Here is a 27,912-nt window from a genome sequence, read left to right on the forward strand (position 1 = left end):
GTATCAATAGTGCTGTGCTGTTTTAAAGACTTTTTCTTCCCAGTTGATCTCTGCATCCCTCAGTTGTCACCATGTGTCAGATAGGAATGAAAACTATTTTTACTTCATAAATCCCAGTGACTCTTAGGAGAGGGGGTGCTACCATATTAGTTTGTTTGGGGCAAAAATTGGGGCAAGGCAAGATAAAGCATCAAAGATTCCTATCTGTATGGCTTATCTGCTAAGAGATATGCTGTGAGTCTGTTTTATGCTCACAAAAAGGAAAACTCCATCAAAAAGTGTGGTATTGCTTACGTAAATGCTGCCACGGCTCTGCCTATGACAAACTGGTGTTTATTAGAAACCTATGCAGCCTCAAGAGTTGGGTTTATGTGACACTGATTTTTTGACCCATTGCTGTAAATTGCATGCAAATTTAAATTCATTGATTCAAATTGTGCTGGGATGATAAGCGTTATTAATTGGTGCACAATTTCCTCAAATGCCTTCACCCTCAGGAGAAGCTGCAGATGCCGGATGGGATGTTGATACGTGCACGTTTCCATTTCAGCCCTGTGTAGGGCCCTACAGAGGGGCAGGATGCGACTGTACCTCCCCTCTGCATTGCTTTGTGACCAGAGGAGTTGGCTCCAGAAACATCAGCCTATGTTAAGCATCTTTCATCAGCTTTGACTTTGCTAATGGCATTGATTTGCTTTAAATACTTCTGCCATTTCAGATTCTCAGTCCTTTGTCAATGGAACGGGATGTGCCTCCTTTTGAATCTGAGATGTAGAAACCTTCCTGTTCACTTGCCAGACAAGCTCTACTTTGGATGTAGAAAATACAGTTATATATCCCAGCAGACTGTCTCCTCTCTTTTGTGTATCATATCCCTTCTCAACCTGGAGGTAAAAGCCAAGATGTCACAAAGTAGGCAGCTGCTTCTTCCTAAAACACTTGTGAGTCAATTCCCAGTGGGCATGAAGATGAAGATAACCCGGAGTGCTTGCAGGGACAGGCTCCATTCGTCACCTAGCAGTTTCTTGCTTGTCTGTTTTAACCCTCTCTGACACTTTTCATCAGTCTTACCATTTCCAAGTCTTTTCAGCCAGGAGGGCTGGCTTGCCCACCAGGTGTGGCAGGAAACTGGGGTCCAGGAACATCTGACCTGAATCTTAAACTAGCATGCATTGAAGGTGTTTGTGAGCTTCTATTTTACTGAATAACTGCAGCTCTTCTGTTGCTATGAAAGCAGCTACTGACACTGTGTGTTGGATATCTGACAGTTCATGGGCTGATATCTCTGTATGTTGCCACTCCTGATGATGTGGCGTTTCCTATCAGTAACAATTGCACAACACTAACTGTGAATTAGAGATAATTGCCGAATTATTTTGAATATCTTGGGAAAAAGCTCTATAATTGTCTAAGATGCAACAGAAATATGTCGTCTGCCTAAGCAAGAAAGGACTTGATACAGAAATCTCTCCAATCTGAATACAGCGCTTTCTTTACTACAGGTAAATGAAAATGGCATACTGACTGATGGAGAAGAAACAACTGCAAGTTGGAGTATTTATTCAGTGTGTGCCCATGTGTAGCCTTAAGAGCAAAAGCCTATTTATAGAGGATTAATATCATAATCCTTGTTCTTTTGTTTTAATGTCTTGTAGCTGAACTGTCTTCTGGAGAGAATGAAAAGAATGGAGTGGAAGTGTGGAAAGAGTGGAAAAGGCTGGATTGTGCTCAATCATGAAGCAGCACCAGGCTGATATAGGATGCCACTGCCTATTATATCTCCGGGCAGCAACAGTCTGAGGGTGTTGAGGTGAGCTACAGTTTGCTTCATTTCATGAGGCTTTAAGGATTCTGGTTTTATAACTGTATTCTATCCATGGAAAGTTGTCTGAGGTTGCTCATAGTTCTCATACTTATTTTCCATGTGAACTCATGTTGTCAAACCCACCCAAATAATTAAATAGAAAAAAGCCTTTTTTTTTTCCCTGCTATTTTTGCCTTTATATTTGAGGTTTATGGAGGTGCTCATGCTTTTCAATTTGCCTTAACTCGCAAAAACTAGAGATGTATTTGTTTAGAAACAGCCCCCCATCTGCTCCCCCATTCTCCAGATGAGAGCTGAGTGGCTCACCTCATCTTCTGGATGGAAGGTTTTAAGAAACTCTTGCAGTGATGTGCAAAGTACTAAAGCAGGCTAACCAAACTGCAATTTATGTTCAAGAACACCATCTTTTGTGTGATGGCCTGGATGAGCAATAACGCCAATGTCTTGTGAAGACTGCAAACTGTTTTAAAAGAATTCTTACATTAAATTAAGTAGAAGCAGGAATGTTTTTCAAACATTTTTTTTTTAAATCTCACATTGCATTATTACTGTCTCTGAATAGCTATTGTGCGCAAAAACTGAACTGAAAGCTTTGTGGTTTCTTCCAGTGTTTCACTTAACTCATGATTAAGTAGTCACTGGTGGTTTTTTTTAGGTCCTCCTGTAATTTGATGTCCTTCACTAATGCTCTCAGAAAGCCATGTATAAACAGAGCAAGTGCACTTTATGCCTATTCATTGTTTATTGCTGAAGAGGCCTAATTTTTTCCTGGCGTTTATTTTGAAGTAAGAGTTACTGTGCTCAACAGAGTAATTGGGCATAAAAGAAAAAAAATAATCTCAAGAGCAAGTGAAGTAGAAAAATTAGGACATCATTTCTCCAACTCTTCTACCTTAGGCATAAGCCCGAAGATACATTAACGTTTAAACTTTTCTTAATAGCTTATACGTTTGCGAATGTGCATAATAAATCTGTTATTCAAATGAAAAGTCAAATGGCAGTGGTTTGGAGCTCTGCATTCCCCCAGATTTTTCAATTTCATTGTTCTATTTCATTGTTTTCAATGCCAGCATCTTTGGAATATATTGCAATGTGACCTTGGATATTTTATGAAATAAGCCATATATGAGCATGTCATTCCAAAATAAAATCCACTTATTTGCCACAGAAGGAAGGAGATGAGCTAGAGATTTGTAATATCAGTACATTGTGCTAAGGGAAATTATAAAAGTGAATCACTTATTTAAGTGTCTACTCTGTTATTATTATTTCAGAAAGAAACATAGTAAGATTATGCCAAAGCCACTCCTGTTTATACAGAAAAAAGATTGTTTTGTGCCTTATTTTTTTTGTAAAGATTGAAGACTTAACCACAAAATAGTAAGCATACATTGTTGCCCACTACTATATGTTGCACAGTAATTTGATTTTTCTATGATTAAATTTGTTTGGAGATTGAAAGACTTAGCATATATATACTGCCTGGAAACAAAACAAAATATTTTAAACCCCAGGATGTTTGCTGTAGCTAGTATATTCTTTTTCTGTGCATGGGAGCTTAGTTGCTGGTATAGCTCTGCTAACATGACCTCTCTGTAAGCTGTGATTTCCTAGATTAGTACAACTTACATCAGAGTAGCTTACTCAGTTGACAAGTGTGGTTCTTTTCTAATTGGTGATAGTGATTTTTGCCCTGGAAAATGCTCTCATTTTTCAGTAGTGGATACTGCTAAAAGGAAGAGAGGGAGACATGTATTTAGACTGGCTAATGTATCTCTTCAGACTAAACAGAGACTTACAGAAAATAGTGAATCTGACAGAAGTTCATAAATAGCCCATCTACCCTCTCCTACCACCTGTCCCAAGTTAGAGAGAGTAAGTTGTCTTGGGGGAGGGCAACAGGGAAGCATGGAATATGGGAAGAGACAAGAGAATTGTGTCTGAATATAAGTAACTTTCTGACGCTACATACATTTACCTTTAAAAAAAAAAAAAAGTCACACATCAACATCTAACAAGCTATCCATCAAAGTGAGGTATAAGAAATAAAAGAAGTATGTAGTAAAAGGTAATCACAATTTACAAAGAGTCTACTGTGTGGGAGGGTGGAGGAAGAAAAAACTCTGGAGGTGAGTATTGTGATTCATTTTGCAATAATTAATATGAAAGAGTCTTAATCAGTTATAAAACATAACCAAATTAATTAAATAACAATTGACGTAAATTAACTGTACGTACTTGCACTTTTTATCTATTTTACTCCTGAGAGTTTTTTATGAGCATCTACAAGATACAGGGATCTTTTGCTAATTATTTAACCAGTTGTGGTCCTGTTCTGTAATGCTGTGTAGCAAACTATAACTATTAGACTCTGGCCAAGCCATGCCCTGGCATTATCACCTATTTTTTTCTTTGGTCTGCTATGGAAGTCTTCCCTTATGAGTCCTGATCTGCTGTTAAGATCATCCTGAGTACTCACTTTTGTCTGCTGAGGGCATACTGTCTGGAACAAAAAATATTCAGCCTCTCTCATCACATTAGATTGAAATCAAATTGCTTAGTGGTAAAGTTTTCCAAAAAAGAATAGCAGATATTTGCAGGACAGCAGCTTACTGCTTTTTGCCAGCAGCATCTCACTAGTCTTCACAGATGAAGTGTGGAGTGTGGCATTGCATACCAAAGAGGATGGTGGGGACTTAAGGCAAATTGGAGAATGGTTAAGGGCTCTTGACTATGTCACCTTTTTCCGGAGCTCAGAAATGATGCTACTCACCAACTGCAAGCAGAGGAGGGTGGCCCAAAGGGAGCATAACATGCAGCGCATGCAGCCACATCAGCCTGCATGTTTGGCAATCATCTATAAAAGGGAGTAAGTCCAGAATGCAGCACAATGGTAGCAGTAAACACCAATGGTAAAGTAAGACCTTTGCTTTAGAATGGTGGGATGAAATCTTACTCTGTTGGATCCAGAATACCATCTATTAGCTGCAGAGATCATCTGCTTCTGGAGAATCAGGTACCTAAGCAGGAAAGGAGGAGAATTTGAGAGTGGTAGGTAGTATCTTGTGGTCAATTCCCCATCTTCAGATTGTCAAGGTGCTCCTTCCATTTCATCGCAAATGTCTCTACTCTGCAGTCTGAAGATGTGTAGCCTGCTGATTTCCTGTAATGCCATCAATCATGGTAGGTTTTCTTGGAAACAATTGTGCTTTCATGTTTTAAGTCTCCAGTTGTTGTTAAGGTATGCGAAAGATATGGGAATGTTGCTGGGAGTTGGGCAAGACCATGAGGAAAGAGGGGAACTTCCATTTGAAACTGCACTGCTGTGAGGGGCTCTGAAGCACTGCAGGCACGTTGCAGGACTAGATCATAAGTTTTTTCTCAACTGTTCTATAGTTAGATGAACTGTTACCGTGGAGAAAGTTCAAATCTCAGCACCCTCTTAGTCCTAAATGCATGCTTTCTCCCTGTCATTCTGCCATGGCTTTCATAGGAGAAGGTCAAAGTGCAGGTACAAGTGTGGTGTGTGCTGTGCTTGGCATTGCCACATGAGACAGGCATCTGCAGTCTGTTTGTCCTGCACCACAGTTCATATCTGTGATGCTTTCTGCATCCCCCTTTGCTCTTGGATTTTTTTTTTTTTTTCCCATAAAGTTATCTAAAGAGCTCCTGTGAAATCAAGTTCAGTGTAGATTGTGGGTTTTGCTCTCGTCCACTCCTATTGCTGACTGCTCCAGCAGTTCTGATCAAATTCCAAGTTTGCTGTAGCTAAGACTCTTTATCAAGGGAAAACATGCTGTATGCAAAGCAAGTTGAAGTGCCCTCTTAAGAAATGAGGTTTGACTTTCTGTGATATCAAAAAGAGCATTAAACCAGAATTTAATCCATCCTGGGAAATCATATTTCACAATCTAATGCCTGAAGCCCTTTTCCTTTTGATATGAGGATCAGAATTTTGATCTCTCTCGTGGTTTGCCTAAACATTTTCTGTTAAATGACAGCGAGTTAATAAGTACAAAATAGTGGGTGGTTAAGTACCGTTTAGCAGGCCAGCGCTTTGCCTAAATGGGAAAGCTCTTTGTATAAGATAAGGAGTAAATTGGAAACTGTGAAATTAAATAGTGTAGCCACATCTTGTAGACACTCCTGTTTTGGTATTAAATGAGCTAGGGTTATTTCAGCTTACAACTTACAAAGACTTTTAAACTCAGCAGTGAGTCTTATCCTGGAACAAAGGTCTATCCACATGAGTAAGTTTCATGAATGCATCTCTTGCTGCTCTTAGTGAAAAGAAAAAAGCCCACATATGCTACTTGTGAAGTGTCTCCTTCGATAACGTGTGATAATGTGGAACAATGGAGTGGGCAAGCTCGATAAGAATTTCCAGTAGCTTTGTGCTGAGGGAAAGGAGCTATGATAGCTGTGCGGAGAGCAGTTTGTTGTAGACTGATGAAATGACAGCTTTTGTGACACGATGAGAGGGGAGCTGATACCTGAGTCAGTAATGGAGTGCCAAAGCCAGGGTAGAATTATCATGCTGGAACACTGTTATGAAAGCTGTCGTAAGCATCATGTGCTCCTCTTGGGTGTCATGGTAAAGACGGTAGTAAGGCGGTGTCAGACAGAGGTGATGTTAGGATAAACACTAGTACGGCTGTGCCTAAGGATCTTCTGAAATGCCAGTAAAAGTACTCCTGTAGAAATGTGAAGAAACTTATAGTTACCCTTTTAAGGGGAGTATGGTATCTCCTGCAGTTAGACTCTACATCACCCTTCCTCCATTGTTAGATGATCATGGAGTGATCATAATTGCATATCCTTAGTGTGGATATAAGCCATGCAAACTTTGAGAGATTTTAAAGCCTTTTGAATGTTTTCTTTAAGGAGAAACAATAATGAATCATAGAATTCTTAGAGTTAGAAGGGACTTCTAGAGTTCATCTAGTATGACTCCCTTGAAACAAACAGGGACATCCACAGCTCGACCAGACTGCCCAGGGCCTGATCCAGCCTCACCTTGAAAGACTTCAGAGATGGGGTATCAACATCATCTCTGGCCAACCTGTTACAGTACCTCACCATCTTCTTTGTAGAACTCGTACTACACAAATCACCACTCTTCAAGTTTGAATCTTATCGCAACAGACCTTACTAAAGAGCGTGTCCCCTTCTTTCCTGTATCTTCCTGTTAGATACTTCAGATACTATCAGGTCACCTTGGAGCCTTCCTTTCTCCAGTCTGACCAGCCCCAGCTCTTTCAGCCTAATCCTCATAGGAGAGGTGTTCCATCCCTTTGCTCATTTTTGTTGCCCTCCTCTGGATGCACTCTACACAGGTCCATGTCTCTCCTGTACTTAGGACTCCACATCTGGATGCAGTACTCCAGGTGAGGTCTCACCAGTGCAGGGCAGAGGGGCAGGGTCATCTCTTTCAGCTTGCTGGCCATGCTGCTTTTGGTGCGGCCCAGGTTGGCTTTCTGGGCTGTGAGGGCACATTGCTGGCTCAAGTCCAGCTTTCTATCCACTAGTACCCCCAGGTTCTTTTCAATGGCAGGACTGTGCTCCACCCTTTTATCCCCCAGCTTGTATTCATAGTGGGTGTTGCTGCAACCCAGGTGCAAGATCTTGCATTTAGATTTTTTGGGCATAATGATATTCTTCTGCACCTAAGTCTGCTCAAGTTTGTCTAGGTCCCTCTGAATGTGTTGACTGCAACCTGCAGCTTGCTGTCATCAGCAAACTTGCTGAAGGGTACACTCAACCCCTCTGCTGATGTCAGTGATGAAGATATTAAAGAGTACTGGTCCTAGCACTGAACCCTATGGGAGACCACTTGTTACTGTTCTCCATCCATGCATTGAACCATTGACTGCCAGCCACTCTATGGACTTGATCCTGCAGCCAGTTCTTTGTCCTTTGAACAGTCCACCCATCAAATTCATATCCTTCCAATTTGGAGAGAAGGGTGATGTGGGGTACCTTGTCAGAGGTCTTACTGAAGTCCAGATAGATGACATCAGTGGCTCTTCCCTTGTCCTTTAGTGGCACCATGATAAAAAAGCTGCTAGGTTGGTCAAGCAGGATTTGTCCTCGTGAGGCCATGCTGGTTCACAAACTGGGGTATATCTTGAGTTCAGGCACTTAGTAAACAATACCTGTAAGTCCTGAATATCGATAGTACCAATCAGCAGAATAAAATGTCTTGGCTCACTGTTTTTCTTTCTAGATCAGCCTGTTCTCTAGAGGTCTCTGTCAGATGTTTCTCCAAAGTATTGCCACAAATCCTTCCCCCTCTGTTGCAAATTACCATGCTTTTCTGGTCAACTCTTATACATGCAAGGCTCCAGCAGGCAGCTTACAGTCTCTGGCTTTGCCATTTTCTTCGTTCATCTGACACATAAGTTTGCTTATAAATCCCGTGGAAAACTGCTCAGACTGCCTGACTTGGTTCCTATTTGCAGCTTCTTCATGGAATGTCTTACTAGTATTTTATATTGTCCGAGATTCTTATTTTGTTAAAAGTTATGCCACTCTCTCTGTCTGTATTGCATTGTATTTGCCTGCTTCAGTGGGCATAACAACTGTGCTTTAGCACAGCCTAACTGCTCAAGGTGAACAGGAAAATACTTAAGGCCTTATATTAGGCAGAAGAGTGTAGTGTCTTCTATTAGGATTGGGGCAATCATAAGGGAGCTGATCTTTTACAGAGAAAAGGGGATTATATTGCAACAGCTTACAATTTAAATGTTGCTAGAGTATTACAGGCTTCCTCAGTGCTTGCTAAGCAAACGAGTTCACTGGTAAGGAAAAGGAAGGTGCATTAGGAAGTTTCCAGATTGTTCTGCACCGCATTGTGGGATGGAATGGAAAGGTCTCATACAGCTCCAAACCTGCTCCTGGGAGAAATTTCACTAGCTCAGTGGGACTCTGCTCAGAAAGTGACACCTGGATATGTTGTTGCGTATGTGTAGATTAATTACAGATGGATTAATATTGGTGCTGCAAGGATGAATGCCTGCACCGTGGTGCTATGGTGCTATGTCTTGACTGACTCTGCAACTTGCATCAGCAGACTGAAGAAAAAATGTTACATTATAAAAAGAAAATTAAAACATTTTCCTTTTTTTTTTTTTTTTTTTTTTTTTTCTTTTCAAACTGACCCAAGAAGGTCTAAATTAAATTAAGTTGGCAGGTTCAAGTGTGACTCAACTCATTGTTTTCATTCTCTCCTTTTGGCAGCCTTTGCTAATTCCAGATGTTAGTTCTCTAACCACATGGAAAAAATTCTTATTGAAAAGGAGGGGTGGGGAAGAGGGTGAGAGAGAGGGAGAAACTGTTTTCCTGCATTTGGTACATTTTTAAAGCAATGATGATATTGCGTAGACAGTGTTAATGTGCAGCAGGCACTGAAACTAGCTGGAGGCATGCCCGGGAGGAGACAGCCCCAAGATAAAAGCCTCTGTGTTATAGGGGAGGAATAAGAAGAAAGCCAAAAGCAGCTATTTCAACAAAATGGTGTTCTGTCATTCTAGGACTCATTTGTTGGGAATTGTAAGGGCAGGACAAATGGGGAATTTAGCGTGACCCACCGTACTGGGGAAGCTTGGAGAGTGATAGTATCACGTCAAGGAGGGAATGACTTTTTCTTGCACTGTGATCACAGAGGAATATATGTTTAACTCATAAATAATGCCGTACTTTGAACTGAAAAAGGATTTGTCTTATCTTAGACAGTGTGCTCTTAGAGCACAAGAATCCACTTATTTTGCTTGACTTACCTAGCATTGTGCAGCTTAGGGACAAATTGAACACTTCCTAATTTAATATAGCATGTAAGCTCTTGTGTATTGCTGTAATGTTATGTTGCAAGGTGGTTGCAGACTCCCCTTTTGTACTCTTGAGGTATCCTTCAGGATTTGACAACTCTAGTGGGTCTGAACCAAACCACCCCTGTGCTGCAGGGGCTAAAGGGCAGTCCTTTCTACAGTTCATAGCACAAGGTGAAAACAAGAAGTTATGGACTGAAGCATGTAGTAATTGTGTCTCCTGGCAATGCACAATAATATTTGGCAGAGGAAAGTGGAGTTCCCAAGCTCACTTCCCACCGAAGGAAAACATCTGCTCCCAAGCTCTGGAGTAAAGCTACACCTTGTGCCACCATCAGTGCTTGCCCTTCTGTCTGAGCAAGACACCTGAGAGCATAAGTATGTGAGCTTAGGACGCTCCACAAATAAATATTGTACAGAAGATCACCCACTGACCTGTTGAGAGCTATCGTACAGGGTACCATAATCTTATTAATAGAAGCTGGTTTAGTGAATACTCAGTAGCAGGCTCAGAACAAAGCGTGCAGGAGGAAAGAGCAATGTGCTTTTGAGAATTCTTTCTCAAGAATTTTTCTTTCTTAAGAAGTTTTCTTTCTTAAATGAAGCTTTTACATAAAGGACCTCCTTATAAGACCAAGTTTTGGAGTTTCTTATTCTTAGGAGAGAAAAATCCCTTTTTCTATAAAAAGAAAGGCCAGCCTGCATCTAATTGATTAGCTCGCTATAGTTTACTTTTTTTTTTGCTGATTCTGTTTTTTTTTTTCCCCACAAAGTGCAAGATGCAGTAAGATGATATGGTGCTAGAAAAAAAAAAAAAAAGAGGGGTTTTCTGTCTGTAGGTGGTTCTGTACTGAGAGTCCAGAGAGAAAAAAGTAATGCTCTGTTACATCTTTTGTTGGTAAAAGTAAGAACTGTTACTGGAAAATACTGTTTTGAGATTAGCTGGTGGTAAGCCATGACTAATGCTCATTGTGTCACTGTGTGCTTGCTTTTGGGTTACTAGGTCTCCCTCCAGCCCCCTCACTTGTTTCACGTAGCTGACAGAGCCTGCCGAAAATTGTACTGTAAGGTCTTCAGTACAGGGACTGCTTTTTCAAGATTGTCTGTGTATTGCTTAATGCAACGGGGGTTCTGGCTCAAGACTGAAGGCTTTGGGCATTAGCATAGCAAAAATAGTAAATTCAGTATTGGTTCTTGGTTGCCCTGACCTTTGCAGCCTCTGGGTCACTTCAGTTTTGGGACTCTGGGGACACAGAGCCAATGTTGGGTTTCATTCAGGGAGTAGAAGCCAAGTCTCCAGCCATGTTCATTGTGAAGTTTTCAAAATGGAAAACAATTGTTGATTCAAGTCCAAGATATTTTCTGGCTCTGGTAATCTTGTGTTCAGCATGATCACAATTAAATACATTCAATATTGGGTTTAGGGGCTTAGTGGGTTGTATTGTGTTAGAAGCAAGAGAAAACAATACGTTTGTTACTGGTTTTTGTTTTATTTACTTAGTAGGGCATTTACTTACTTGGGGTTCTCTGGTTTTGTGGGTAACCCTAAGGATCTTATTGCAAAGCTAGCAATGATTGCTTTACTTTTCAGTAAAAATAAAAATGTGAAAGGCCACACAGCTATTATCTCCATGTATTTCAGATGGAACATGCCTTACTAGGCTCCTTCTGGCACATTAACAAAAAACTCTGTCCTACTTCCCCAGATGATCAGCGATAAGATACTGTGCTGGGAAATGATGTGATGATACAATAGCTACCGGCTAAGGAGTGCTTGTTCTAGCACTGACTTTTGGTGAACTATTCTGGACCAGATTCAGGCAGGACTACTGCAGACAACAGTAGCTACAAAGTTATAACAAGCATATATTTTTCCCAGAGCATATGAGAGCTTGCCAGAAGGGTTCACCCAAAGCTAGACAAAACATTCTTGGCAACGTTGCCTCTGGTTTGGGTTGCTTCCTTCTGTGTAATGTAGGAAGACAATATAAGAGCTACACTGCCTGAAAGGAAGATCTAAAGAATTAAGTGTCCCAAAAGAGAAAATTAATTTTGTTCTGTTTCAAGGGCGCATTTGAAAAAAGTATTTGTTTACCTTGGTCATGTCACTTAGAAGAAACCATTAAACAATTCGGATTTTCAAGCTCCCCTTGCAAGAGGCAAGGTAAAGAGTATACTTTTGAGGTCAAATGAGTCTACTGAAATATCAGCCTGGCAAAAGCTGCCAATACTGCTAACAGTATTTAAATGCATTTCTGTAATGTGATTCATCTGGGTCTCCATACTTGGTCTGTAGGTAGCTGTTTCCTTCAGCAGCAATCCAGAAGATTCAGGAGGTTGATAGTGATATAAAAAGAATGCAACGTCACCCATCTGATATGTGAAAATAAAAGCAAATAGGGAATGTGTGATTTTTTAGACAGTGTTTAGACTTGTAATTAAAAACAATACTGATTTACAATCATGAAGTTACCTCAGAACTGCTGCCTAAGATTTTAGTTATAAAGGAGAAGCTAAGCATGCTTGGTCGCTCATCCGTGAGGACAGTTGTCCTAATTTAGAAATGAAGAGGTAGGAGGATCAATAGTGTCAAGCACAGAAGAGATATTAAATTGGGTTGAGTGGAACCTGAAGGTCCCCGAGGTTTGTGATGAATACATTCAGTCAATGGAACAGAACTTTATTTCATCATTTCATGTGGCTCTTCTTATTTCTTACATATGTGGAAAGTCAAAGTGAAATGTCAAAGTGGAAGGAACATAAGGCGTTCTGTTTTGTTTTTAATATGAACTTAACAAATGCGTATGCACAACAGCTGTAATGTCACCTGTAGCTGTTGGTCAAAAAGTATATGGAAGATAATTTTGAAGTGATTTCTGCTATGCTTAGCAGTTTTAGGGATTTTTTGATTTGGTGGAGTGCTTTGCTGTCTTGACTGTGCAAGGTGAACTGGATGGGTCAAAGAGGCCCAGATTTCAGCCTGATACTTTGATTAGGCCTCTCAACTTGCTAATACTGGAAACACTTTCCTTTTACGTAGGTTGTAATATTACTTTGATTCTTCCAACCAACATTGTTTTCTGTCCATGAGTGGTTGTATTTGTGTCGTGATTGAAGTAATATCTGTAGATTAGATTGTACCTGCAAGAATTTTAGAGGTTATCAGCTTTTTGTACATCTGTCATTCACTCTTGTTCATACAAGCAACCAAACACTTACACAGAATCAAAGCATGTTTGAGGTCGGAAGGGACCTTTGGAGGTCATCTGGTCCAACTCCCTGCTCAAATAGGGACAAGATCCTTCTCTTTGGTCATTAATCTTTCTCTTGGTTTTCAAGGCCAACAAGTGGACCTCTGAAGCAAACACATGTATTAGTGTATGTAATGTAAGCATGCCCTGAGAAAGTAAGTGCCAAGTATGTTTTTGCAGAAGACAGAATGTGGTCAGTATGTGTACAAATGTTACAGGGAGAAGACTGGCCCTTTGAAAGCCTCTTAAAGGTATAGTTTCAACTGATTATCGAGTTATGCAGAAACTAGTGTTACCAAATGCTGAGGAGTAGACAGGCTGGATGGAGATTTCAAACACGCTTTACTTTCTGCATTCAAGGGGTCCTGCCAGAAGTAAGACTGTCTGAAAGTAGCGTGACTATTTCTGGCAATAGTTAGTTTTGAAATACTTGACATTTTCAGCAGTTTTCGGTTGACTCAGGTAGAGAAGTCTTTAGTTATGAAAGTATTTAAGAACAGTACGGGAAGCTCCAAGCAGCAGTGAATAACAGTTCATCTAATAATGAATGTAAAGCAGCATGTTTTTCAATAGAAGAGGGGAAAAAAGAACTATGGAAAGTGATGATGACTGCTGTAAGACTGAAGTGTGACTTTTTTTCCACCCTGGATAGTAGAGGAGTCTTATCTGAGGTGAGTTTATGACTTGAGAGAATGAGATGCAGTATACGAAAATGGAAGATGCAGAATAATTCTCAGTGGTTAGACTCTGAGGGGCCAACGCAGATGACAAGCGGGGTGGAACGTGGAGATTTACAAGCTCTATTGCATTCAGTATCCGTCATTTTCGCTGCTCTTTGTTGGCAGTCCTTCATAGAGGTTGCCAGTTGAGGTTGTCACAGCTGTACCTGCCTTAACAGACACAGGTGTGAAGAGTAGCAGAAAGCTGAGCTTCAAATGGAAATCTGTACCTAATTGAGGGAGAGTGCAATAATATAAATACAAGAACAGTTCCTGTAATTCTGCCTCTGTCAGTGGTTAGGAACAAGCTAAAAGAGCAGGCAGACTTACAGTGATGATTTTTTTTTGTTTGCTCAGTTGTCTCTTGCAATCCTGAGACAAAGGTAGTTTGTAGACCTTGGTGGATCACTGTTAGGTGATTTTGTGCAATTGCTTTTGAACTGGTTTAGTCTTGATTTCTGCAGTATCCTGTGGCAATGTGTTCCACAGCTGATTAATAACTAGTGCAAGAAATGGATATTTTGTCTTTATACTGGACCAACATTCTGACAGGTACACTTAATGTGCCTTTATTTTTGCATCACTTGCATCTGCAGTAAAAAACAGTTTGTTTTCAGTTAAACACCCTGATATGGGTTTTCCGCATGGCCTCCCATAGAAATTCTAGAAAGTGATTTCCATCAGTTGTGTTGGTTAGCACTGTGGGATGTGGCATAGCAAGGAGGACGGGACTTACCACTGCTGATGAGAGAGTATTCAGTAGTATTTACTCCTCATGAGAGAGTATTTAGTTACTGGGCTCTTCGGCACTGTCTTTAAAGTAGGCTGACTGGTTAGGCATTATTAGGTATAGCTGGTGAAGGGCATTGTTGACTTCTAGGAGGCTATGGCAAGACTCCATTGTTGTGCTGGGCAGTCAGGGCTCATGAACTCAGTAAAACCAGCATCTCTTAGACATCTGGGATCTGCATCATTAACAACCAGCACAGTTTATCTTAAATCTGCAATTGTGGCTCATCTGAGTATTTGTAAGAGGAAACAACTCAACATGACTAAGAACTTTCAAGATCAGACCCATAATACTGGTGCTGCTAGATTTAATCTGTGTTTGACTTTCATTTCTAGAGAACTACACTGGCATAACTACTTTGGTGATTTCTGCCAGCCTAATACTGTTGCTTTTTATGATGGACAATGTAGGTCTTCCTGTTTACTTTCCCAAATAAGATGTCAGTCAATTAACCTTTTAGGAAATACTGCAGGTCACTTCTGTAGCATACCTCACTGCATGGAAACATTTACTACCAGGATGAATGATATTCTTAGATATTCATGGGAAATAAACAGCAATAATCCTGACAGGAGGTGTTGGCAGAATGAAGTGTGAACAGGAAGTGATTAAAGATAAAAGACCATCTCAGGAGTTACCTTTAGTTTGCTGTGTGATTGTAGGTGTGGTTAAAAACAGGTCACAACAGAGCGTAATGCCTGCCAACAACAAAGCTGATTGGGGATCCAAAGTTCACTCATCACTCAAGCTAGATTGATATTACATAACCAGATTGATCACACTGAATAAAATTATTGCTGCTTAACATATGCTTTTGAGCTTTAGCTGTGTTTCAGTGTAGGCAGAAACATATGCCACGTCTCATAAGCGAAGCTGTAATGACTACTAGATGAAGTTTCTAAAATATTTAGTGTTAAAACATTTACCTTCATTTTCATTGCAATTATGCACTGAATGAGGCAGGAGTCCAGGCTAAAACAGCGTGTTATCACGCAATAGGGACTACCTCATAATGACAAGGAAGGCAAATGATGGTTGCACCATCTACGTTCATTAGTGTATTTCCCAACCTCTTAATTTTGCGTTGGTTTGGTGTTTTGTTGTTTTTTGTTTTTTTTTTTTAAACCAAACTTAGTCCTTGTGGCTATCTTTTGTTATAGCTTTAGTGTATGTTTGCAGTTAATACTTTAATTACTGTCTAATACAGAAAACCATGCATATTAGATTATCAAAGCATTGTTGACTGGTATCAATCTTGTGTCTGTCTTAATTTGTGAGAATTTCTTATTTATGAATAACAGGATATGTGTGACAAATGTCACACATATGACAAATTTTGTGCATGTTATCTTGCTTGTCTGTGCATACAAAGCCTGAATCCCTGGACTTTGGAAAAAGAGAGAGAAAAGATTAAATCATGAGCAATACTTATGTTTCAGTAGATCTCTCTGAAGTTTCCCATCTGATTTACAGCCTGGCATTGATAACTCCTCCACGATAATTTTGCAGCTCACCTGCCTTGGCGACCAGTACCCTGTCCTGTCTCCAAATACTCTAAGTCAAAGTAAAAGGGAGGTATTTTCCCATGGGGAGCAGGATGTACAGGACTTGCATGGGATATGCTCTACCCACAAATAAGTAGCCTTTATCTGAGACTTGTCATTTACATTTCAAATGATCAAGAGATGAGTGGACTACTCAGAGTAATTACAGCATGCATATGTAGCAGGACAGCTTGCAGATCTGAATGTGAGCATTCCTTAAACTGGAGGTTGCGGTGAGAAGGGGAGATGGAGAGAGGTGATCTTAACATTCTGTACTCACACCCGTCCATGCTGAGGGCTCTCTGATTCCTTCTCTCAGATGGAGAGTGATTACCTCTCTTCCTTATTCCTACCCTTTTTTATCCCTGTTGTGATTCCTTTGTGCTGGTGTTTGGCTTTGTTGCCAGGTCTCAGCTTGCTCAGTCTTTTCATTTGCTTGCCTAGGTTTAATCTTCTTTGAAAGGTCAGCATTGTACTAAAGAAGGATGAGCCCTGTGTCAAGCACTGGTGTTTGAGGCATTCTGCAGTATGGGAAGTTCACCATGTGGTGCTCCTCATTAACAAGAGCAGCTAAGCTCACTAGGAGCAGAATACATTACTTATGCAAGTCTTGTGTAAGATACTCAGCAGAACAATTTAGACACGATCACTGAGCTAAGAGGGTGGTTCCAGGATGTACGTACATAACCACTTGTTCTTAAAATAATAGCTGAACAAATCAGCAGTAGGCAAGCAAAAGGAGCAGACTAGTTAGCTAAGCAAATTTTTTTGTTGATGAATCCCTTAGAGGCACTGCCCTGCTCGTGATGAAAAAAGCCCCATCTCCTTTCTTTCCTACTCTGCAGAGAAATTTGCTTAGACACCAGAAACGTTGCTGCGTTACCTCACCTGGAGAGGGAGTAATTGTTTGGGACACATATGATTTGCTGTTCAAATTCCAGCTCCTCCCTGGGTAGGTCTGTTTACTCTAAACTGTTGGCTGGGTTTGGGTCTAAGGGCACTAGCACACACAAATGGCAAACAGGTTTTACTTGACAGAGGGCTTCACAGTGGGGAGGTTGGAGGCAAGGTGCAAAGCCCCAGCAAATGAAAGACATAAAAAATGAAGCAGCGTTGCTATGTTTAGAAGTTTTTAAGTATCCAGCTTGCTGTTTCTTTTACTCACAGCTTTGAAGGAAGTCTGGCTTAAGAGGAAAAGAATTGCTAGATTGCTTCTGGTAGATGTGTATCTTTGCCCAGGCTTTCTCACTCAGTACTTCCCCATGTTGCTTCCCTCATGTATTACACAAGGCTAAGTGACTTTATCCTTGGAGCTTTCGACTCTGGATAGGATAGGAAACATCAGAGCAAGGACTGAACTGTTCTTTAATAGTTCTAGAATTTAAATACTAGCTCTGGGTCATCCTTGTGATTTATTTTTTTTGATTGTAGATGTACATATATCTTTGAAAACACAGAACAGAGTTACCACATGAGTTGTCAATTGTTCATTAACTTAATATTTTATTTTCTTGCCAGCCCTGATGAGTGTGTGCTGTCAAAGCCTCTGCTCTGCTTTTGGTTCTGCTGGGGGCTTAGTGACAGTGGAGCCTGAGAAATGTTTCTATGTAGGCATGGTATTGTAGAAGTTGCCCAAAACACAGTGTGGTTCCAACTGCACTTGAAAAAAACAGCTGTTGACTCCAAGTCTCATCCTTGCACCTGCTGCTACCTGGCCCAGCACCTCCTGGTGCTGCCCCAGGCAGTGCTTACACCTGCATCCCTTAAATTAAGGCTTGGATTTTACTAAGAGAACAATGGTTTGGTGAATTTTCTGCTCCCAGGATGTGAAGCAAAATAGAGATGACTTACTTGGTTAAAAGGACACAAGCTGCAACCAGAATGAGGTGTGAGATGGCAAGCAAGACAACAGCTATGTTATTTGATGTGTATAATATGGAAAGTCCATTAAAAATTCAGGCAATTGAAGCTGAGTAGAGGTTATGTGGGAAGAGCATATTTGGGGAAAACTTTGTGGCCCGGTGTGAAATTACAAATTAATTTGCTTCAGATGTGTTCAGTGGTCTGTACCAGCTTCCAGTGGAAGTTCTGGATTTGAAATGTGCTGTATGGAAACTCATGGCACATTAATCCATGAACGTCTTTTAGATTTCCTTTTGATGAGAACTAATATTTGACGAAAAGAGCTATGTTGGGTCCAACGTTTGCTATAATGAGTTGTTGGTATGTAAAAAAAAAAAAAAAAAAAAAAAAAATGGAATGATGAGAATGTGTGTGGATGATAGGATGGGAAAGTCAACAGCTGAACAGACATTGCTTTGAGAAAAGAGTGATCTTGGACTGAGGAATAGGAAGGTAAGGATATTTCCTGGGGCATGGTGTCATAATGTAGATTGGGTCAAAGCAGAGTCATGGTGCTGTGAAAAGGGGAAGATCCTGTCCCCACCACCTATGTTGGTTCCAGCTTCTGTGGTACTGGCAATCACCATGTGCTGATTTCTGTGCATGTTGGATTGCCCTATGGAATAGTTCAGCTTCTAAAATGACAGAAACCTGGTGCATGGTTTTCTTATTGTTTCTTTCTTTTTTTTTTTTTTTCCTTTTTCAATAAATGAAGTTCACTGTTTGAAAGGAAGAGTGGATGTGGGAGCTAGTGCCCTGGGAAAAGGGACTGTGCCACATGGCTGGGCAGGGTGGAGGTTGACATTTGCCTTCTGCAGCCCTGACTTGTTGCATCAGCACTGATTCAAGATGGAAACCACCAAAAGGGTTGGCAACGGCTGTGAAGGTGCACCTCTCCCCATCCTGACTCCAGAAATGTCTCAGGAGAACAAGCACTGTGAACTCATGTTGCATGGAGTTCCCAGGTCATCCAGACTGCTCCCGTTACCTCTGCTTCTTTCTGCTGTGTGCCCTGCCTTGTCCTCATGCTGATTGGTGAGATGTCTACCAAATTTTAGTGACCTCTCTGGTACTTTTATTTTTATTCTAATAAAAACTAGTGTTTTTATTTAACTGATGTTAGAGTGGATTTCATCATGCTAGCTTATGGCTGGTGTTTCGAAGTTTGAAAGCTGGTGGCAGAACTAATGTCTAAGACATTTATAATTTTTTCTGGGGAAAAAAAAGGAAAGGATCATTTATAACTTATGTGAGTCACTGCTTGATACTCAAAACCATGTACTATAAATATTTTTATTAAAGAGAAGTTTGCATCTGTTCCCCAAGAGCACTGCAGTCCATCCAGCAGTTGAACTGGTATTTCCGTTGTGGAGATGGATGCTCTTCTCTGGAGAGGCCTTTCTTTCTCCTCCAACAGTATGTATAAGGGATATACAAAGCCAGCTAGTCAAATGGATTAGAAAGCACTGCACCACGTCAATGGGACCTATTGTTTGTGTTGTTGAGAAAAGATTCTTAGTTAAGAAAGAAAGAAATGCCTTCCCTGTAATCGCAACTAACTAACGAGGAGACCCTGGTGTAGTTTTTGTGTTTTAAAAGGCTTTGACAAAAGATGTTTTGGACTCTTGGATTAGTTTAGGTTTCACTCCCCCTCCTCAGAACACTTGATCCTAAAGGATTTGCCTGAGTCATGGATTTTTACTGGGCTTGTTAACTCTTATTTTTATTTTTATTTTTTTCAGCTAGTGGAATAAAGAAATCCTTTGGGGAGAAGCACTCACTGGGGATTAGCTGCAAGTGGACCCAGCAGCTTGGTGGCTCCCCAGAGGGTTGACCTCTGACTCCTGGGTCAGATGCTGACTTGTCTTTTGCCTCCTGGCTGAGCAAGCTGAAGGTTCCCAACAAGTGTTTGCTCTGTCCTCACTAGTTTCCCTCTGTGCAGAGATGGGCAGTGCAGGAGATGGGTTCTGTGTTATCACAGCTGCTACTCCACGAAATTGATAAAGTAGATAGAATATCAAAGGCTATGGTGACTGTTATTGGAAGGAAACCATAACCTGTTTTACCACCTAGGGGGACCTGCCTGATTTGCTCCTCTATAATTTCAGAGCTTATTTTCCAGCGCGGTTTTTCCTGTACAGCAGTGGTTCTTCAATTCATTACAGAGTTGAAAGGTGTAAAGAGTGGCTTTTGGAAAGTTTCTGCTGTGGATGGTAACTGTAACTCTACCTAGGCCTGATGGTATCACGGATGGTGTGGTGGTGGCAGAGAAAGGTATCAAGGGAGCTGCTTGCACAAGCTATAACTGCTGTATATTAATAGAACTCATTTACTTTGGCTAGGAAGTTACAAGCAATGTGGGATGCAAAGCGCTGTAAGAAGAGAAGCAAAGTTTAAACTGAAACCTTGTATGTAATGCAGGTTAGATTTTGTGTGTAAGGCTAATATGTAGATGAGTACCACTGAGCAAATGAATTATGCAGATTAACTCTGCCTTTGAGAAGTCTGGTTAAACACTGTGCTATCCACTGCCTTTGAAGTCCTGGCTGTTTTACAAAGCAATCAACTGCGTCTTTTATCAGGTTATCGAGGGCTTGGATCAATTCATGATGAGTAGATGTCCAACCTACTCTATTGAAAGTTCTATCAGTCATTGTAGTGGACCAGTAGGTTTTCAAGAAACAACTGTAGAAAAGGAACCTTTCCCTCCTAGCTATTGTTGGAGGAAAAGTAACAAATCACTTTCATTGTTGGAAGGGAGTTTCGGCTCACATGGAGTTGGGTTTAATGATGTGTGATTTTTCTTGTAAATAAACTGGATGGAATTAGGTGAACCTCCGGTGTATTAAAGCATTGCACCTTAAAATGAGATTTCCAAACAAGTCAAAGGAATTGAGCTCCAGTGCAGCTTAAATTTATGCCCTGGCGTGCAGCGAACGGGAGAGGAGGGAAAGAGTGATATTAAATACACTAGACATATTTAAGTGTTAGCTTTTTTTTACTCTCAGACATTTATTAGCAGTGCATTTCTTGTAAACATGTATGGCAGAAGAATGCTTTTAGAGGCTTTATAAAATGAGTAGGCTGTAGGAGCTGTAGAGTTATGTACAGAGGTCTCTGTGTAGGAAGAAGCAGCAGATGGGAAGTAGTTGTGTAGAAAGCTGGCAAGAAGCAGGAATGGTCAAGGAGGGGCAGGCAACCTGTAGTATGCGTAGGAAGAAGACGACCTTCAGGATTAAGAGTATCTCAAACTTTGTGCCTTTCTGGTGTCTACTCAATTGGTCTGTGCAGAACTGTGTTTCTTTTGTGTTTTTTCTCCAAATTGGTTACAGGTGATGAAATAGCTTAAAACTGTTATCCATTAGGAAACAGTCAGAAATCTGCAGTGTGTATTTCTCCAGCGATGGCAGCTTTTGGGAGTGCATCAAAACTTTTTGCCTTGGCTTTCCATGGGGTATTAGGTTAGATTCAAAGTCTCTCTGTTGGTTGTCAGAATCCCAAATGGCCTGCAGTAAGGGTTTGTGAGCAGCTGCTGAGAGCTCAAGGAGGAGAGGTTTTGCTCCTCAGCTGCCAAGAAAGCTTCTTTGGTCAGAGTCAGATTGCTGAAGTAAAGCAGCATGTTACTGCTGGTGATGACTCTTTCTGGATCATGGACAGCCTGCAACCCATCTTCATTACTTCCCTTCTCCTGGCTGCCAGCTGCAAGTCTAGTGCCTGTCAGCAGTGAGCAAAATGGATTCAACTCACTGGCCCAGAAGAAAACTAACGTGACAAAAAAGCGAATTGTTTGCTCCTGGGTTAATGAACTGAATCAGCTCTGTGAAGGCTCTGGTGAACATCAGAGTTTGGTGCAAGAGAAAGAGTGCATTAACATGACTGGGATGGAGAAGAAAGGGCAGGGCTGGAGCGCAGGATATGATGCTTTTGGTTATGATGAACTGCTAGAGTGATTCACGCAACTGCACCAGGAGGGTCTTAATACAGGACTGTAAAACAGGAACTGCTGTTAGTTTGGTGCACAAGCTGCACCATTGCTGTTATTATCATAAGCAACCAGTTGTATGTAAAATAAGAGATTGAAATGCGTGCACACGACTCCAAATTCATTCAGAAAAAGAGCAAAGCACGTGATAGATGTTGGCTGCATTGTAATGCTCTGCTGTGAGTCACTGTGGCACAATAATGATGAAGGTCATATCAGAACTTAGTGGGAAGGAAAATAAATCATCAAGGTGAAGGTACATTTATTCCCAGTCTCTAATAACTATCATAAGGCACCATGTTTGAAGAAGAAATATTGTGCCTGTAGGAAAACTGTTAATGGATGGTAAATTTCCTTAGACTGGACATACGAGATGGTCCAGGATTGTCCTTTAGTTGAGTTCTGAGAAGCATTTATCATGACTTTGTTGAAGCTCATGTAACAAACATTTTTGAAGCTCTGTTTCACATCAGCTAGCCAAGTTCAATTTAGCTGTATTGTGCTGGAGGTCATGACTGAGACCTTTGCCTCATACGGTGACCCAAGAATTTTTGGCAGAGAACTATGTTCTAATTTATTTAAAGTGTGAAGGAGAACGTTTTGTAGTATGTTCACAGATTCTAGTAGCATTTTGTAGTATGTTCACAGATTCTAGTAGCATTTTGTAGTATGTTCACAGATTCAGTGAGTGTGAACAGTAATTAATATCAGCAGTTAAGAAAAGAAAAAGGTACTAGATTTTCACCATTAATCTTTCTGACCTTCCTGTGTCTTTTTCTCTTGTAATTTAATCTCCATCTTGCATGCATTTTTCTTCATTTTCTATTTTGTTCAGAAGACATATGGGTAAAACATTTGGAAGACTTTCTTTACTTATAATGTAAGTTCAAGCCATTTTCCATGTAGATGTCCATGTAAATTCTGTAGATAGTAAACTGCAGAAATTCATTTTTAATTCTGTGCTCTTAGGTAGACCAGGTACAAATAGTTCAACCCTAATCTGGCTGCACAGAGAAGTGCAATACTTATGCGAGCTGGCCTTGAAAAGGCTCTGGTATAATGCAGCGTGAATATGATGGGATAGTCTGTGGCCTGGGAAAAGATCTACTTGGATGAACTGGGCCTCCTTGTACAAACTTGCCAACTAAGCCTGTAAAATGATAGTTGAGGACCTTACAAGATGTAGTTCAAAACTTCAGACACCTAAAAGAGATGTCATGTGAAGGTTCCTCTGCCCATGTTTGATCAGCAAACGTATGGACCACACACCTTTGCTCTGGTCGCAATTTAAGGGATAGCCCTTAAACTTTAACAGTTTAACATGCTTTTTTTTTCTTTTTTTTTTTTTCTTTTTTTTTTTTTTTCATTTTAATACACCAGCCCATCCTCAGTACTCTTCCGACTTTGTGGTACTATTAATTGTTACGCTGAATAACTAGAGTGATAAGGATAGAGACATCAGATACAGCCAGGTATTATGCAGTTGTCCCAATTTAGTCATTTGTGGCAAGTTTGACATTTGAGTGTCTGTGATTAGATACTGCCATTGCTTTAGGAAGCCGTGGGCTTTACAGAAGTTGAAATGTGCTGCCAATTTGAAAAGTTTGTCAAGCTTTAGCATGTGTTCTGATCTGACCTGAGCTGGATGCTAACTTTCGTATATTATTGGTATGAGCACTGTGATCTCTTCTGTCTTCAAAAGAAGCAATAGCTTTTATTCACAGAGGATAGACTATGGAAATTATGACTCTCACTTCAGGTTTTTCTTCTTGTATTTATAAATGCTCTTTGAAATAAATCTGCAAATGCAGGATATAATTCAGATCAGCTGAAGCAATATATTCAGTGGGTCGTGCACAGAAAATTGGTGTTCCTCATGTGTTATCCAGATTTTTTTTAAATGTTCTTGGCAAAAGCATGATGTTTCTGTGTGGACAGCAGTACTGATGTCCTGTTGACTCCCTCACCCTGCCACTAACCAACTGGAATGAAGTTATTTTTATAACTGGCAGACTTTCTGTAAGCAAAATTGTTCAGATTTAGCAGCTGAATGGAAATGCCTGGCATGCTTCTTGTGGTCATCCTTGATTGCTGACGTTACAGGGTAAGGGAAAAGTGCCACAGAATTATGGTATTTTTTTACATCTTTGCCAAGCAATTGATAATTAGCCTAGCTAAGATACACAGGCTCAGGCTACCTAGCCTCTATGCCTCTCCTGGGGTTGCTGTGCTTCTATATAATCTTGTTCCACTAGAAAATGCCTAAGTTCTTACCTTAAATAAATGTACATGATAGGAAAGACACTGATTTCCAAGAAGACAAAGCATGGAGATCCAGTCTTTTTCATTACTTGGGGTTTAGATCTGGGGCTTTGCAAATGTGAAATCTGCCTGATCTGACAACGTGTCAGTGTTTCCTTGATTTCACTTTTTTTTTTTTTTTTTTTACTTTTTTTTTTTCCTATGAGAGAAATTTAACTTGAGTTGTTTGAGGGGGAAAATTTTAACTGCTTGGAACAGACTCTGTAGTACGATAGCTTTCTGATCGATAGCTGTTGAGATATGATTGACAGTCAAACTCTGGTCCTCATGTCCCTGTGCTCAGAAAAGAGCCTGAGCCAAAGCTAGCTAGGGAATCTTCCCAGGATAAGCAACTTTGGCTGTTCATAATAACATACAACCAATGTAGATCAGTTTAAATTGAAAGTTATGTTAAGGTTTAAGGTAGGTACCCTGGAAAACATCATCACAGTTGTTTGGCACTGACCTTGGTTGGTTTCCCATCTCCAGAGCACCCTGCTGAACCTTGCACTTTCTGCCTTGCATTGCTGGAAACTGCCCAAACTATCTGCAGCTAGGAGACAAGCCTCTTGTCTAGAGAAACTTATTTATTCCCTGTTGTTCTGATGTGGGACTGCTTGCAAATGTTTTGGGCAGGTTTTCTCCTGAAATGCTAGTTAGACTCAGCTCTGTGTAAGAGAGGAATTACCTGTGCTTGAACCTTTCTTTAAACAGCTCTGAGTATTCTGGTAAATACAAATTGCAGCTCGCTATTACAGCTTTTCATTACTCTCTACTCTTGATGGCCATTTCTGTTAAGAGGTACATTTTGATAACCAAATGAATTTATGTATATCTTAAAAATGAAAAGCTTCTCTGAGAAGCCTACCAATAAAATTATATTCAATTTTCTTTTGGGGCAGCTGGTGTTTAGGGCCATGTGAAGGCTTTGCAGGCAAAAGGGTTGTACTTGGAGCCTGATATAGCAGCAGTACTGCTGAAAATATCTGAGAGAAGTTGGTCTCCTGTAGTGTCTTGCTGGTCAGTTCTGTGTGCAACAGGGACCTCTGAGCAGCACAGCGACTCCTCCCAGCTGACTCCTGCCCCTAGGTTCCTCCTGTGGGGGAGCAGCACCTGAGATGAAGGGTTTGCCAGAGATCACTCAATTACGTTTAATTTTTAGGGGCTGAGCATAGGTGTTTGGAAGGAGTCCTCCTGTGTGTAGCAGTTTATTTCTGGCAGTTGCTCTTGCTTTATCATTGCCCGGGGGTTATCACTATCTGCCAAACACATGCCTACTGGAGAACTTTGATCTTCCCTCTCTTCACAGCTTGGTTATGCATTTTTTTTTCCTATGGATTTTTGCAGAGAACTTCAGACCAAGGCTGTGACTACCCTTTGGTTCATGATGGTCAAAGCTTTCCCTTTTAATCAAGCTTTCGGGCATATGCCATATCAGGTTATGCACCAATCTCATTCTTTCTCTGCTTCCCACATGCAGTAATATTATCCCTTCTTCTACACCAGCACCAGTGCTCACATGATTCTCCATTGCACTGTTCCAGGGAGCTGATCCAGCCAGAAAGTAACCTGAAAAAGAAGTGCTGAGCTCTGTGAACCTTCTTCCTAGGAGATCAGATTAGTAAGTGTTAGTCCTGGCCATGTGAAAAGGTGGGAACATGTATCCTGGGGTTATGGAAGAGTGCTATAACTTACTGTCAGAGGTTTTTATACCACCATGCAACCTCAGTGATTTGAATGGGGAATATATAACTCTGAGAGCCTTATCTGAGTCAATGACTAATTGTTAATATTACTGTGTTTGCCCTGCAGAAATATCAGGAGGCTGCAATCATGATAGGAGCACTGCTGTGCCTTGCTCTGTGTACACACTAGAGGAAAATTACACTGTGTTTGCAGTCTCCATAGATGTGTTGACCAAACACAACTAATGACAATACAAATGTGCTTTGGTCAGAAAAACTAGTGTTCCTAACTGAAAATCCATCTCAACCCTCTTACTCTATATTCTATCTGATGGGATAGCAGATATAGAAAGAGTGCAGGAAGCGTGGTGTGCACAGCACTGCCTTATATGGACACCCTCACAGCTGCAGGGAAGCAGGACTTCTGTGCTGTAAGTGGCATCCAAGTGATAATAGTTACCAAGGGACTTATTCTACAAGGAGTTTTTCTGAACTGACGAAGACCTGTCTTGAATGTCTCTGCAAAAGCCCACTGTAGTAGGTTTCAGTCTTACCCAGTGTTTTATGGTATGTGCTCTTTTAAAAATTCTCTACATGTACCTTATTTTTTGTATCCAAGGTAACAATTGCTTCTTACTTGCCTTCTCTGCAGTTTTGCTAAATTTGTGAACCAGAGTAACTTAAAATGTATTAAATTTTCCCCAACTTTTTATAATCTGGGTTGTTAGTGGAGAAAAACTACAGTTGTAGGGGTGGGAACTTCATGGTCTCCTTTGTAAAAGGGTTGAGCCCTCTTCACTCGTATGGTATGAGCTGCTTTTGGCACCTCTGAGAGTTGAAATATGTTCGCAGTTGCATGCTGTAAGCTGAAGGAAACATTCCTCTATATGCTACAGTGGGATTTGCTCTGTGACTGTGGAGGAATGCAGCATCATATGAGCAGGAAAAAGAAACAACCAGAAAAATCCAGGAATTGGCAAATTTGAAGGAGTTTCATCGTTATGATCAGTTGGCTCCCAGGAACCATCTGAGGAACATTTCCTCAATATAGAGCAGAATTAAAAAGCAAATGTAACATGTCCAAGTCTTGTTTCCAATGCAAGTACAAACAATTCAAAAACATAGTTTGAGTTGGAAGGAAACCTCAAAGGCCATCTAGTCCAACTCTCCTTCACTGAAGAGAGGCACCTACGGATACATCAGGTTGCTCAGAGCCCCATCCAGCCTGACCTTGAGTGTCTCCAGGGACAGGGTGTCCACTGCCTCTCATGGTAACCTGTTTCAGTGCTTTGCCACCCCTATTGTAAAAATGTTTTTTTCTTATACCTAGTCTAAATCACCACTCTTCTAGTTTGAAACCATTTCCCCTTGTCCTATCACAACAGACCCTGCTAAAGATCCTGTCCCCATCTTTCCTGTAGTTCCCCTTTAGATACTGAAAGGCCGCTATCTGATGTCCCTGGTGCCTTCTCTTCCTCAAGTTAAACAGCCCTAGCTTTCTCAGCCTGTCCTCATAGGCAAGATGTTCTGTCCTTTGGATCATTTTTGTTGCCCTCCTCTGGATGCACTCTACACAGGTCCACATCTCTCCTGTGCTTAGGACTCCACATCTGGATGCAGTTCTCCAGGTGAGGCCTCACCAGTGTAGAAGAGTGGGACAGGGTTATCTCTCTCAATCTGCTGGCCATGCTGCTTTTGTGCAGCCCAGGATAATGTTGGCTTTCTGGGTTGTGAGAGTACACTGCTGGCTCATGTCCTGCCTCCCATCTACTAGTAACCCCAGATTCTTCTTGGTAGGGCAGTGCTCCATCCTTACATCCCCCAGCTCATAATGATAGTGGAGGTGGCTACAACGCAGACACAAGACCTTGCACTTGGTTTTGTAGAACGTCATGGTGTTCGCTTGGGCAGCCCACTGCTCAAGCCTGTCCAGGTCTCTCTGGATGGTGTCCCGTCCCTCAAGTGTGTCTAGCCTATTTTCTAGTTACCAGGGATTTCACCTGACTGCCATGACTCTACAAATATCACCGAAAGTGGCAATAATAATTTAATAATATATACTATTATATATACTATTTCAGCACAAC

General features: G+C 40.9%; 1 long non-coding RNA gene across 1 annotated transcript in view; it reads left to right on the top strand.

Annotated features, from left to right (window-relative positions):
* The first annotated feature begins 455 nt into the window (after positions 1–455).
* Positions 456–27,912, top strand: part of LOC128089317 (uncharacterized) — a 287,883-nt gene continuing 260,426 nt past the window's right edge. The window contains exons 1-3 of the long non-coding RNA XR_008210480.1: positions 456–1,502; positions 1,656–1,810; positions 3,100–3,205. This is a non-coding gene — a long non-coding RNA (uncharacterized LOC128089317). The remainder of the gene's footprint in view (positions 1,503–1,655; positions 1,811–3,099; positions 3,206–27,912) is intronic.

This window comes from Tympanuchus pallidicinctus, unplaced genomic scaffold (genome assembly GCF_026119805.1).
Source record: "Tympanuchus pallidicinctus isolate F22 unplaced genomic scaffold, pur_lepc_1.0 scaffold1, whole genome shotgun sequence".
NCBI lineage: Eukaryota > Metazoa > Chordata > Aves > Galliformes > Phasianidae > Tympanuchus > Tympanuchus pallidicinctus.